The sequence below is a fragment of the Quercus robur genome, chromosome 5 (assembly GCF_932294415.1).
Source record: "Quercus robur chromosome 5, dhQueRobu3.1, whole genome shotgun sequence".
Lineage (NCBI taxonomy): Eukaryota > Viridiplantae > Streptophyta > Magnoliopsida > Fagales > Fagaceae > Quercus > Quercus robur.
Genome location: NC_065538.1, coordinates 2327040 through 2342135, shown reverse-complemented (window position 1 = coordinate 2342135; position 15096 = coordinate 2327040).

The window sequence follows — 15096 nt, the reverse complement described above, 5'->3', positions numbered from 1 at the left end:
CACAACCACAGCGCCTGGGATGGCACCTATACCATCAACCCACCACCATCACCCGCCACAACCACCATGGCAACCACAACACAACATAGAAAAAAAAAAAAAACAAAACCACAACCACAGCGGCTGGGACAGCGTGGGGTGAGGCGATTGACGGCTGGAAAGGCGTAGGGTGAGGCGATCAGCGGCTGGGACGGCGTGGGCTGAGACGGCGGTAAACTGAGAGATGAGAGCTTGAGATAAACTTTGAGATAAACAAAGAGATGAAAGATGAGAGCTTTGGAAGCTTGAGAGTGACTGAGAGAGAAGACGGTGAGATAAAAGAAAAGAAAAAAATAAGCAAAGTAATATTATTTTAATCCGGGGTGAATAAACAAATTTTTTTTTTAGATGTGTACTACAGTGCACATCTAAAGATAGATGTGCACTGTAGCAGTTCAGCTAAAATATATACATATGCCTCCACTACTGCCTGACTCTTTTTGGTATAATGGTGGAACTAAAATAGCATTATAGTTATTTAGCTCCATTGCTACAAATGCTCTAATCTCATAATCATATTCGATTTTAAAGATATTTTTATATTGACTATTGCACTAAAAAATATTTCAAATGATATATATTTGGGAAATGTTAGGTTTTTGTTAACGTTTTCTTTTTTGTGTTTCACTTAAAAAAAATAGAAAAAATTGTCAAAAAAATTGCCAAAAGAGATAAAAAAAATTTCCAAAAACTGAAAAATTGCTAAAAGCTAAAAAAGTTACCCAGAAAATTACCCAAAAGTCTGTAACCCTATATATTTATTTGTAGTCATACTTGTCACTTGCCAATAATAAAGAGTTCAAATATTTAAATGGCATAATGTCATTATCATATTCAATTTTAAATATATTTTTATATTGAATATTGCACTAAAAAATATTTCAAATGATAAATATTTATTTAAAGTCTATAATAAATGGCTAGAAATGTCACTTTGTTTTTAAACCTCCTTTAGAGCATCCATATCAGATATGCTAAATGTCAAATATTTGGCACATTTGGCACATCAAACACCAAAAATGCCCCTTTATCAGATGTGTTAAATATGCCAAACTTTTACAACATGCTACAGTATCCTCACAATTTTGGCACAATACAGACAACAATTGCATAATATATATTATTATATTATTCTCGTTTTCTCTCTCCTCATCATAGATATCTCTCTCTCTCCATCTTCTCATCTTTGTCTTCTCTCTCATCTTTGTCTTCTTTATTCGTCTTTCACAGCACACCGATCACCAATGGCCACCACTCAACACCGCTGATCTCACCAAAGACCACCACTCAATGCCGCCGACCATTTGTCTTCTTTATTCTGCTTCGGGTTCTTTTTTTTTTCCATTTTTCTTTTTTCCGTTCACTTTTTTTGGCTGTGGTTTGATGGGTGGGTTTGGATGGGCAGATTGGTGGTGGGTGGGTTCAGGTTATGGGTTATGGCAGTGGGTGGGTTGAGTTTCATGGGTTGTGGGTTATGGCGGTGGGTGAGTGGGTTGAAATGGGCAGATCAGTGGTGGGTGGGTTCGGGTTGTGGGTTATGGCAATGGGTGAGTTGAGATGGTGATGGGCGGATCAGTGGTGGTGGGTGGGTCAGCTGGTGATGGGCGAATCGATGGTGGGCAAATCAATGATGGCGAATCGGTGGTGGTGCCGATCTCTATTCTGATCTGTTTTTGTCTTTGTTTTTCTATTTTGGTGGTTGTGATTTGGTGGTGGATTCGGTGGCAATTGTGGGTTGATTTTAGTGGTTGTGGTTTTTTTGGTGGTTGTGGTTGTGGTTGATGATGATGGGGGAGGAATTTAATATATTATTTTAATGTATTGTAAATATTATTTTAATGTATAAAATTGAAGAATAAAACATCTGATAAATGAGATATTGTAAAATGATGTGGTAAAATAATAAAGTAGGCTTTTGGTGTGTCAAAATGACATTTTTTTTGCAACATCTGCTGTAGATGCTCATTAATGTGGATATTTTTGGATATTTTAAATTTTAAATCAAGATCATTAATTTGTATATATTTATTTTATTTATTTCATATTAATTAATTACTAAATTAATTATATATAATATTATTGCGGTTCGACCTCGGTCAAACCTAGGTCCGATTTTAAAAATTTTAAACCTCTTTCTTTACTAGGTCTAAAAACCAAACCACATTTCATTTCAATTTTGAGACCCTTCATTCCACCATGTAATATGTATGTAATGTTTCTCTCTTCTTTTTTTGTCAACCTATTCTTCTTCTTTTTCATTTTTTTTTTCATTATTTTCAGGTTCATATTATAATTGTAATATTCTAGAAATTTTAGTTGTTATTATTATTGGATAAAGATTTGGGTCTGGTATTGATATATTAGTTAAAACATTTTAAAAAAATTATATGAATTTTGACCAATAATATATAAAGAAATATGTCTCTATATTAAATTGGACTATTATTATTTTGAAACCTTTTAAATTGGACTATTTTAGTTAATTTTTTTATTTATACTAATTTAATATATTTTTTCACGTAAGGCTTTCTTTCTTTGTGAACAAATTTCAAATCCATTCATTGGGTTTATCTCAGATTTTTAAGGCTGTTTAGCACTATTAACAACATTGCATAAGTGATAACTTAAATTTTTCATTCATTGTTGGATTTTTTTTTCATAGTCAATAATTTTCTCATGCATCGCACGGGTTAACGACTAATTTTGTTAAAATACTTACGGGTCCTATAAACAGTACACGAGACTCACATAGAAACGCTGGACACAACTTACAAAATCATTTCATCACTATCTAACACAAACACTTAGGCCCAACTTGTTTTTTTCAGTTTAAAACCTACGTGTTTAGAGTCATTGGACTTTAAAGCTAGGTTTGGATAGTCTGGCGTCTGGGTTTGAGTGTCAGGCGCTTAAACAGTGGTCCCGTGCACTATTCACAAGATCCACAAACCTTTTTTTCTCGCAAAACTTTCATTAAAAATGGATCCCACGATATTATTCACACATTTACAAATTATTTTGCTACAATATTTTCCGTTTTCAATTATCAGCAATAAACAATATCCAAACATACCCTATATGTTTATTGTTTAGATAGTGAAGAAATGATTTTGTAAGCTGTGTCCAGCTTTTCTGTGTAAGTTTCGTGCACTGTTTACAGGACCTGTAAGTATGGATTTTAGAAAATTAATTTTAAAACTAGGTCCCACAGCACTATTCACACTTTTAAAAATTATTTTATTATAGTGTTTTTAGTTTTTAGTTTTCAATTTTTAATAATAAGTGGTATCCAAACACACCCTAACTATATAAAAAGAGCCTATGCGCTCAACTACAGTGATTTTGGTTTATTCAACCAAACCTTTCACTTGCTTTTTTTTTTTTTTTTGGAAAATATCATTTGAAGAGTCTGATCACGCTTTTTTTGCTTTTTTGTCTCCATATTAGCTGTTAAATATTATCACAACAAATTGCCACAATATTTTTACAATTTTTGAGGTATTAATTTTTTATAACCTAAAATAAAATAAAATAAATATCTAGAGATGGACCTAGCCTTGGGCTAGGGGGCCATGGCACCCCCCCCCCCCCCCCTCCTCCAAAAAAATTTGAAATAAAAAATTTCTTAGTATGTGTGTACACAAAGAAAATTTTCAATTTGCCCCAAAATATGCAATCTTGGCCCCCTCCCATTAAAAAATTATAAATTGGCCCATGAAATCCAAAAGTATATGTTCTATTCTATTCCTTTTGCCCAGTTGCCTAAAGAATAATTACAATAACCTTTGGATAATAACAAAAAAGAATAAAAAATAAAGCACAAATTTGGTCCAAAGAAACCCAATTGTCCAAAAAATAATATGAATTACCTGCAGACAAAGAAACTCAATTGCCCCAAAAATAACATGAATTACCAATAACATGAATTACCTGTAGACAAAGAAACTCAATTGCCCTAAAAATAACATGAATTACCTGTAGACAAACTAATATTGACAACAAAAGTAAAGCACAAATTTGGCATTATCAAATGTATGATTTTTAGTTCACATGGTGTGAACTGTGAAGTGCTTAATATTATATTTTTTAAGTTACTTTTTTAAAAGTTTTTAGTTGTGTTTGTTGTAATTATAATGTTTATTTTTTTTATTAAAAAATTATATAATGAGTTTGCTATAATGAATTGTTTGGTAATGTTACTTTTTAAGAAATGAGAGAAATTTGTTATGTCAAAATATTATTTAAATGGTTAGGTAGATGTAGGATAAATTCCTTATAATTAATTATTGTTGCCTTTTTTTTAAGATCATGGAAAAATAATGTTCAATTTTGATTTTTTTTAATAAAAAAATTTCAAAATAATTTAGAAGCTCGTATTGAAAATGCAGTATTATCAACATCTAGTTTGATTTCCCAATTTCTAAAATCCATCAAATAAATTTTTGAAAAATCACCATATATAAAATTGGTAATAGTTCACTATAAAATAATCTAGAATTACGACGAATATATTATGATGTTAATTAACACAATGCAATTGAACAAGCTTATGTTAAGTTTGGTCTATACCAATTTTTTTTTTAATACTTTGGCCCCCCCTCATTTCCGAATCCTAGTTTCGTCCTTGTAAATATCATACTGAAACCAATCACAACTAAAAATAAATATATTGTGAAAAAAAAAGTTCGACATTCACAATATTTTTCAAAACACTTTTTTGTTGAATGTGTAAAGCAACAGTAGCAAAGCTACAATGATTTTGGTTTATCCAACCAAACTGTTTCACTTGCTTTTTTTTTTTTCTTATATCTCTATATATAAAAAGCGTGAATGCGCAAATAGTAATGTTGTACAGTGCTTTGGTTTGTTCAACCCGTGCACACTGTTCATCAGGCCTTTTTTTTTCTTCACCAGTGTTGTTTGTGCTTTTTTGTCTTTTCCTTTAAATATTTATTATTTATGTGTGCATATACAGTTACACTAACTTAACAAATTCTTATAATATTTTCACAATTATTTGACAATCTGCACTGTTTATTGGCCTCCTTTTTTTTCTTTTTTTCTTTTTTTTTCATAGTACACAGGTTTTGCTTGTGCACTTTTTGTCTTTTCTTTTAAATATTTATATATGCATATACAGTTACACTAACACAACACATTCTTACAATATTTTCATAATTATTGAGGTATCAATTTTTTAAAAGTCAAAATAAAATAATAAAATAAGAAATTGAGAATTGCTACCATCTAAAACTCAAAATACGTGAAGAAAATTTTTGGGATGTTAAAATTTAGTGGGAGTATTTTAGACATTACAAAATAAATATTTTAAGAATCATAAGCTTTAATTAGGGTTCAACTGAGAGAATAACTGTGCACACCAAAAACGGGTTTGCTGGGCCAAACCGCTATTTGGGCTGACAACTTATTTGTAAGGTAGGCTGGGTATCCTACTTTGGGTTGTTCTAGGCTTAGGGACCCAATGGGACTACTTTTCTCTCTTCCTCTACGTTTTCTTCTTCTCAGACTCTCTCTTTCTCTCTCCTTTCTCCTCTAAAAATTGCATCCCCCATTCACTCATTTGTTTCTCCTATTTATGGCCCATTGTTAATGGGGTGATCATCATTATCCTTTTAACTAGTGCAAAGAGAGGTCCAGTGTTGATAAATTTAAGTGGATGTTTAGGTATGAGTAGCTTTGGAAACAGTTCCCACTGCAGCAAACGTGTTCAGCAGTGGAGTTTCCTAGGGTCCTGCCGAGCACTCAAATGGCGATATGACCGAGCATATGTTTATCGCCCGGGAATGGTTTCCCGGGCAGTATGTGAGCGGGGCATCCGCATTCCGCTTCTCAAGTATTTGAACAACACCCAGTTTAGACTAGGAGTTATTGTGGACTTGGATGAGGCTTTTAACGGTGCGAAGGTTGGACCCCCTGCCCATATCATTAATTCATGGCCCAAGGCCCAAATGGATTTGGATGTTAGGTGCCGTACAATAACAATATGACATATTTGCTATTTTCTAAAATATTAAGGGAAAAATTGCTTGATTTTAAAGTTTAAGGAGTAATGCTATGTCCACAACATTTTCACAATAATTTTACAACAAAATTTTATGTGGCAAGGTATTTTTGATGGTTAAAAAAGTGATATCAGTAATGGGTTCAGTTTAAAACCAATAACAAGTTGTCATTTAGAATTGTTCTAAACATGCTATAGATGTAGCATTTCTCTCAAATAAAATAAAAAAATATATATTTATTTGGATCCTAAAAATGAAGGTATTGTGAAAACATTGTGATATTTGTTGCATTCTTAGACTTCTTTTTTGGTATAGTCAAATTGGGTGAGCCAAATATCACAGTTTCACACGCAATTTTCTTGTGTTGTCATTTTGTTTTTGTTTTTGTTTTTTTTTTTTGTTTTATGCATTATTTTAAAACCATTAATAATTTTTTACTGAAGATTTGCTATGAAAATGTTGTAGACATAAAAAATAAAATAATAATATCAAACTGAGACCTACCACAGTTGGAAATAAAAAAAATATTGCAAAAATGTTGTGACATTTTGTTGTGTTCCTAGGATTCATTTTTGTGTGACATTTTGTTGTATTCCTAGGCTTCTTTTTTTGTTTAGTCAAATTTGGTGAGCCAAAATTCATTTTTTTAGGAACAGTTTTCTTCAATTGGCTTTTTATTTATTATTATTTTTTAAATACACAATTAAAAGTGGTTAGCCAAATTTAAAATCAGTAACAATTTACCGCCTAATTAAGATTTATTATGAAAATGTTGTTAATGTAGCATTACTCTAAAATAAAATAATAAAATATCAAACCAAAACCCACCATAGCTAGAAATAAAGGTACTGTAAAAATATCGTGACATTTTGTTATGTTCCTAGACTTCTCTTTTAGTTTAATCAATTTGTTGAACCAAAATTCATTGTTTTATGCATAGTTTTTTAGGTTGATTTTTTTTAACACAATGTTTCAAGTTATAAAAAAAAAAAATGTTTTACACAAATACAAACTCGCACAAATTGACGAAGTAGCACTTTCCTCCTTTATGTTTAAGGTAGTTTCATTCCCCCTAAACTAAAGTTGAATAATTTCCTCCTTTATATTTTGTAAATGAGCATATACTCCTATTGTTACTCTCTTATTTAAACCCTAACGAAATCTTATAATTCCTAAAATATTCCATTGTGTAATGTCTAAAATACTCCTACTAAATTTTAATGTCCAAAAAATTTCTTCGTGTATTTTGAATATTATGTAGTAGACTAGTAGTCATACTTGAAAAGTTGGAATGATGATATATGGTGTTCTATTTGTTACATAGAAAATACTAATTTATTAGGTTTAAATTTTCTAGATTTATAATTTTATGTTAGGACATATGTATTTCACTTATTAGGAACATATATTACTATTTTATGTAATTGACTTATCCTTTAACAAAACACAATTTTCTTGTATTTGGGTAGATTTAGGATGTGTTTAAATACTTCAAGAAACCATGTTTCAAGATCAAGTGTTGAAGCCTTTAAGTATGTCCAAGAAAACAAGCTGATAGTGCAAATTTATTAAAGCTCGACAGCTGCATCTATCGAGCTTAAGAAAGCTGTTCAAAGCCCCGTGTGCTCGACACCTGCTCAACAGCTGTTTGACACCTCCTATCTGTTGAGGTTTAAGGAATTCAGAATTCTGATAAGATTTTCTTGGGATCCATGAATATGTCTTTGGGATTTCTTCTCTCCTAACCCTAGACATATAAAAGGATTGTTTTAAGGACCGTCAAAGAGTTCACAAGTTGCACAAGTATTGAGCAAATTTTGTTCAAGCATATTGTGACCGAAGACGAAGTTTTTGCCCTAATTCATCTCTTTCTCTTGAAGAAGTTGCTGTGTTTGTGCATCGTAGGGTTTTGTGACCAAGCATTTTCTTGATCTTCATCGTGTGGGTGAACTGAAAAATTTTGCAACCAACAATCTTCTTAGTTGGTGATTGAAGTCGCATACTAGGATCCGTGCAATTGGTTAGTCACGTACTTAGGAGTTGTGCATCAGAAAGGGGAACTGTCAGTACAGAACAAGTCCAATTGGGTATTGGGGTAAGGGTTCAACTGTAAGTTGGTAAGGTACTTGAGATTCCTTTACTTGTAACCGCTTGTTGTGATAATAGTGGAGTTTCGGGAGTGGTGACCTGAAAATAACCCGATGAAGTTTTTGCCGTTAAGTTTTCCCCATTCGTAAACAAATTACCGTGTTATTTATTTTTCGCTGCATAATTAGTTTATTGGTGATTTGTTTGTGCTACCACGCTTTTGCATGGTAAATTGATTAATTAATAATTTGGCTAATTAATTAATTAATTTCTATCACAAGGGGTCATTCAATTTGTGGCCTATCAAGTGATATTAGAGCACGCACACTCTGATTAGGGTTTAATATTTGCTATGTTGATCCATTGACCCCTGTTTGTCATGGATAGAGGACAGTCATTAATCATACCTCCTTTATTTGATGGCACTAACTATGCATATTGGAAAGTACGCATGAGAGCTTTCTTGCAGTCTTTAAATGAGAAAGTGTAGCAAGCTATAGAGATAGGGTGGACTAAGGCTATAGAAGCGCCAGCTGACTGGGATGATGCCAAGCTTAATGCGGCAAACTTCAACAGCAGAGCATTGAATGCGTTGTTCAATGCATTCACCAATGAGGAGTTCAAGAAGATATCCTCAACTGAAACTGCTAAGGAGGCTTGGACCATCTTCTAGACAACCTATGAGGGTACAAAGGCTGTAAAAGATTCAAAACTTCAGAGGCTCACTACAAGCTTTGAAGAAATAAAAATGGAGGAGGATGAGTCATTTGATGAGTTCTATGCCAAGCTAAAGGACATAGTGAACTCAGCCTTCAATTTTGGGGAAACTATTCCTGAACCTAAGATTGTAAGGAAGGTGCTCAGATCTCTACCCAAGAGATTCCATGCCAAGATCATGGCAATAGAGGAATCAAAGGATATTGATCGACAAGGACCACAGGCAATCCAGTTCTTCTCAGTTTAAAGGCCAAGACAAAGGGAAGAAGGATGCTAAGGAAGATGGTCAGTACACTGTTCCCGCAGGACCTAAGTGCTTTGGGTGTCAAGGTTTCAGTCACATGAAGCATGAGTGTCCTACATATCTCAAGAGCATTGAGAAAAGCAAGGCACTTGCTGTTACCTTGAGTGACATCGAGCCTGAGGATGATTCTGACAATGAGGATGACGAAATATTAAATGCCTTCACGACCACTGTTAATCCTACTGATGGGATTGTTGAAGATGTGGTTGAATAAGAGGAATTGGTGGAAGGCGGGGGTCTTTGGCCTTTATAACGCACTTAGGCACCTGAAAGCTAGATGAGATCGGCTTGTATCCTAGGATCAAGTGAGCCGCTTATAGTTGATCGTCCGTGTTCACGAACACCTTGACCTTAAGGATTTTGTCTAGGCTATCCTTGTTGACTAGATTTAAGTTCGGCTCGGTAGCATGTTTATCTGCAAAACCATCAAAGAAACAAAGAGCTGTTAGAATCAGGAACCGAACGGATAAAAGAGAACGAGTTAATTAAAATAATCTTCCTAAGCCTAAGACCCCACCTGGTTGCCCCTCTCTTGTCGGGCAGGGGAGGCCATCATGCCACTCCCTTGACATGATCAAAAAATCTTTGTTCAGCCCCTTGTTGGATTCGAAAAGGTATTGGATGAGCCTTACCTCAGGGTACCTTGATTTCAAGTAGTACCCCTGCCCCTTTAGATGGTGAAGGTTATAGACCCAGTTAACATCATGGTTGGTTAAACCTAAACCCATCTTTTCGTTAAGGGCATCTATGGAACCTAAGATCCTAAACATATTAGGGGCACACTGAGTGGGAGCCAACCTATGAGCTTTAAGGTAGTCTCTAGTGATTCCACCCATAGGGATTTTCATCCCTCTCTCTATGAAGGCAATCATCGGGATCACTACCTCTTCCTCTTGCTTATCTTCATGCCACTGTCCCTCCTTACAATATCTAATACCTACCCTTGGAAGGATCCTATAAAGAGCTCTAAAGCTCTCTATCTCCTCCTCAGAGTCTACCAGGCTTTTGAATCTACTCATTTCTAAAAAGGTTCAAGAGAACTAAAAGATTGAGAAAAGAGAGTGGAGCCGAGAAGAAGGAAATTATAGAGAAAAGAAAAATATATGGAAAAATGAAAGGTAAAAGTTTGTGAAGACTTATAGAAAGAAGGAGGATATCCTCGGACTGGCCTTTTGTATTTGTGAAAGCACGAGAGAGTTAAGAGAATTGACAGGTTCAGTGTATGTGCACTATAACGAAATGAATGCTAAGATGGGATAAGTGATTGATTTAAGGAGTATTTATGCTAAGGAGAGAAAGCTGGAAGCGGGAAAATTCCTGCTCGGTTCCCAGCGAAGTCCTCAACCGTTGGATTTGCATCACACCATAAAACGTGGGGGATAAGGAGCCGTAAGAATTTAATAAGGACACGTCTCGAATGCTGCAGCACCAAGAGCGTGCCTCGAGCAGTTAAAAAGGCATCTTCATAAGCAAAGGTAGGACAAAATGAGCACAAAACAAATATAGTGACATCGAAATCCTTCTTTCTTCCCAAGAGCCAGAAAGAAGAATCTTGAGGGGCTATTGTAAGGATGTTGGGCCTAGGAGTTCATTATCTGTTTATATATTGGGCCTGTGGCCAAGCCGAGGGAAGAGGATGTTCGAGGAGGATAAATCTTTGTCAGAAGAGATAGTGTTAGTAAATAGAGAAGTTAGTTTTGGTCATAATGGCTTAAGAGGGTGGGCCGAGGATAAATGCATCCTTGGCTAGCCAAAGCCGAGGTCCGAATATATGGGTCACCGTCCTGGGGGATGTTCCAGGGAGTTCTGCTGGTATGGGTAAGCATTGTAGAAACAAAGTACAGAGGGGAGTCCTAAAATATCTGAGGAGAAAGATGCTACCCCCACATTAATTGCTCTACAGCTAACTCTCTGACTGCATTAATGTGGAGGTGATGCCGGAATAGTAGAGACCAGCCTTACAGCTACTACAAAAGACTTATGGAAGGTGCTGATGGGACAAGTATCAACATTAGCCACTTGGCATGCACGTGGAGGGCAAAGACAAAAGGAAAAGAGATATAAAAGAGAAACGATGCAAGGAAAGAGGGGGATTGGAAAAATTAGGAAAGAAACACTAGCAATCTAGAACCAGACTTGTAACCATACTTAAGAACATTATATAAGAATCAGTCTCCTCGGACATTACTGAGAACGTTCTTCCTTCAGTTTAAATTTGTATATTTTCACTCCTTTGTTATCAAGCCTATTTAACTTGTTGTTTGATTAACTAAAACCCAGTTTTTTTAACCCGTTTTCTACAAATTCATTGTTTTGGGCTTTTTGGGCCTAAGTCAATTCATACCTTGGGCTAGGAATTCAAATTTGGTCATTACAATAACCTTTAAATCAATGGGAATTCTCTAGTATGGTGAATTTGAGAGGGTTTTTTCCTCTCTCTCTCTCTCTCTCACTTACTCTCTCTCTCTCTCTCTCTCTCTAACAATTAATCCTCTCTTCAGATGACTTATAATGTCCTTTATATATCGAACAAGTAGGGCTTGAATTGGGCATGAAACTAACAAGCTATTGAGCTTTTTGTGTTGCTAATTTCCATAATCTCAATATATCGAGATGAAGTTAAGGAAATAGAAACTTCATTCAAGACTCGATCAATCGAGTGGAATTGAGGCTAGAGTCAAGTGGAGTCAAGGTCACTAAAACTTCACTTTTCTTGAGTTGTTCTTGAGTTTGTGGCTTCAACTTGGTCTTCAATCACTATTTTAAGACATCAAAACTCACAATTAGGCACACAATTGTGCACAATTTGACTACACTTAAACATATAGACCTAGCACATATATATATATATATATATATATTAATAGGCAAAGTTTAGAGAAAGTTCAATTAGAACTTAAAATTTAGATCCAATTTTGAGCTAGGAGTCTAAATTTATGTGAGAACCACACTATAATTATTCACTTAGGTTTGTGCCATGTGTCTAGTTAAGTTTTTTAATTTTTGTGCCAAGTGAATTAATTAATGCGTGCAAAATACTAAGAATCTAATATTAATGAACTATAATTTTTTTTTTTTAAAATTCAATCACATATACTCAATAAAAATCACCACATACAAAAATCACCGCACGTTCTATCTTATTAAAAATTAGAAAAAAGAAAAAGAAAAAGAAAAAGAAAGATCATAAGTAGTATTAAATTTAGGTAAAAATTTCAATATGTAACTAATTATGTTTACTTTTTTTTAAAAATGATTTGACTAATTATTTATATTTTTATGATAAAAATTGTGTTTAATTTTAAATATATCTATACGTATGCATTAATGCATGTGTCACATGCTATTTTTTTTAATAATTTAACTAATTATTTATATTTTTACAATAAAATTTTTGTTTGATTTTAAATGCATTCATGCGTTTGCATGGGTTACATGCTAGTATCATTCTAATAATCCAAACAAAAAATTGATGAAAAATTAGGTTTATTTTATTTTCCTTTCATATGATTTCTTCCTTATCCAATGAAAACTTTGTTCAAATACCCTTCAACACTCTATCTTTGTTCGGTTGTAAAGTGGAAATGAGATGAGAGGATAATATATAAGAAAAAGGAAAATACATTAAATTATATTAAATCCTTTACTTAAAAAAAACATTAAAGAAAAAATACTATTCTTAAAATACCCTCAAATTATTCCTCCTTTACTTTAAAAAAAATTATGAATAAAGGAACTAAAATTTTCACCCTCATCCCCTTTCCTTTCCTTTCCACATCCATACCCTAAACTTTGTTGAGAATTAGTCTCATATTAGACAACAGTCCCATAAAGACTTTCTTTCCATTTTACACTTTGCATAGAAGAAAAATGTCTATTGCATTATGGATGTGATATCCTTTCTTAATAATTCAATTTGGTTTAGTAAAGCAGTGATAGTGACAGTAGAAAAACTGCGTCGTAAGCCCATCATTTATTCATTTCTTCAGTAGGGCATAACTTCCCACCATCTTTTTTTTCTAGTTGTTTATTTTTGCTAGACATTAAAAATACTTAAAAAAGCATTTACTATGGATGTTATTTTAATTATCAATTTTGGCACCTACTTTTTTCCAACTATTACTGAAGAAAGAAATGGTTTGATTAGAATTTGTCAGCTTTTGGATAATTTTTGTTAAAAAATGTTGGTTCAATTGTATATTTGGTTTCTAACTTTTGGTTTTTGTTTCAAAATCATAATTATTGAATGCTCTAAAATGTGTGAAAACAAGAGCTATTTAGACCTCCAAGTTAAAATTACGACAAAACAGAATGTTTCGCGAGTGTCTTCCAGGAAGGCCTTACCCATGAGCTACTTGCGAAACACAGCTATCTCCATCCTATCCTGATTCTTTACATTCCAGTCATGTGCAGGGCACATGAATCATTTCGTGAGATGCTTAGTCGCGAGCTACCCGCAAAAACTCTTCAATCTTCAATTTGGTTGAGTCTTCACACACTCTCTCTCTCTCTCTTTCTCACACAACCCTTACAATTAAATCCCATAATAAATATAGGGTACAAAAGATTGAATAAAATTACAATCAAATTTGGCACGGAATTAAAGTCAACAAAACATATAGTTGTAAATTACAACTTTACAAATTATAATTAAAAATGTATCAAAAAGATCCTTTACGACATTTGATAGATGTAAAATACTAAAATGTTAATGTAGAAACAAGAATTCATTAAATCAAAACTACTTCAATGACGTGAAGCCCATGACATGGTAAAAATTATGTTTATGATGTCAACATTTTCCATCCATCATAGGCTAATAAGTAGCTTTTGGAATAATTTTGAAAAAATAAGAACTAAAGTGAAATTTAAAAATAAAAAATAAAAGTTGAAAATTGTTTGATACTCTTAAATGTTAATCTCTCGTCTCTAGAGAGATATTCGAATCGGCAATAGTGGGTTTGCCCACATTCCTCATCAAAATGGTCCAAAAGAAATCAACATGCACCCGGATGAACCAAACCGAAAACAAATATTCTAGTTGGGTTAAAAAAAATTGTGAGACTTGATAAATTTTGGGCTACTCATTTGCTCTTGTTTTCGGTGAGACCCAATACTTTGGATTGGATGCTATATTTATAGGCCACACCATTTCACAAAAAATAAGATGATAAAAGTGACCAGACCCATGTTTTTTTGGGGCTTCTTTATAGATTCATCCAAATCCACATCTTGATTTTATGAGCCCAAAACGGAAGAATTGGATTTGGAGGCCCAAATCAATTTTCCCCTAAGAAAACTTCCCAAAATCGGCTAGCAGAAAGAAAAAGGCGCACTATTATTCATAAACCTTTTTTTTTTTTTTTTTTTGAGAATCCTATTATTCATAAACCTTAACAGCAAGAGTAAAATTACTTAATTCATAGAGGATAACAAAGTACAACAGATGCACATAGATTATACAATTCCAAAAAAATAAAAAATAAATAAATAAATAAACATTGATTATACAAAAAGAAAGGTGAAAAACAATCAAGAGCAGAGAAGGAAATACTAATCAAAGCAATAGCACAATCCACTCCAACATATACAATAGATGTTTTCCAATTGCCTGTTAAGCTGTGTGAAGAGCTTCAGTACAAGTGTACTCGGTTTTGGTGGGGGCAAATTGGAAATGAGAGGAAGATTCATTGGTTTTGGAAATGAGAGGAAGATTCATTGGTTGAGTTGGGATAAACTAACTAGACCAAAATCAGGAGGAATGGGTTTTAAGGACTTACGACAATTTAATCTAGCTATGCTTGCAAAACAAGGTTGGAGGTTAACGCAAGATCAAGAGTCTCTGTTTTTTTCGTGTTTCAAAGCACGGTATTTTCCTAGATGCCACTTTTTGGAAGCCACGGATTCACCTAATAGCTTCTTTAC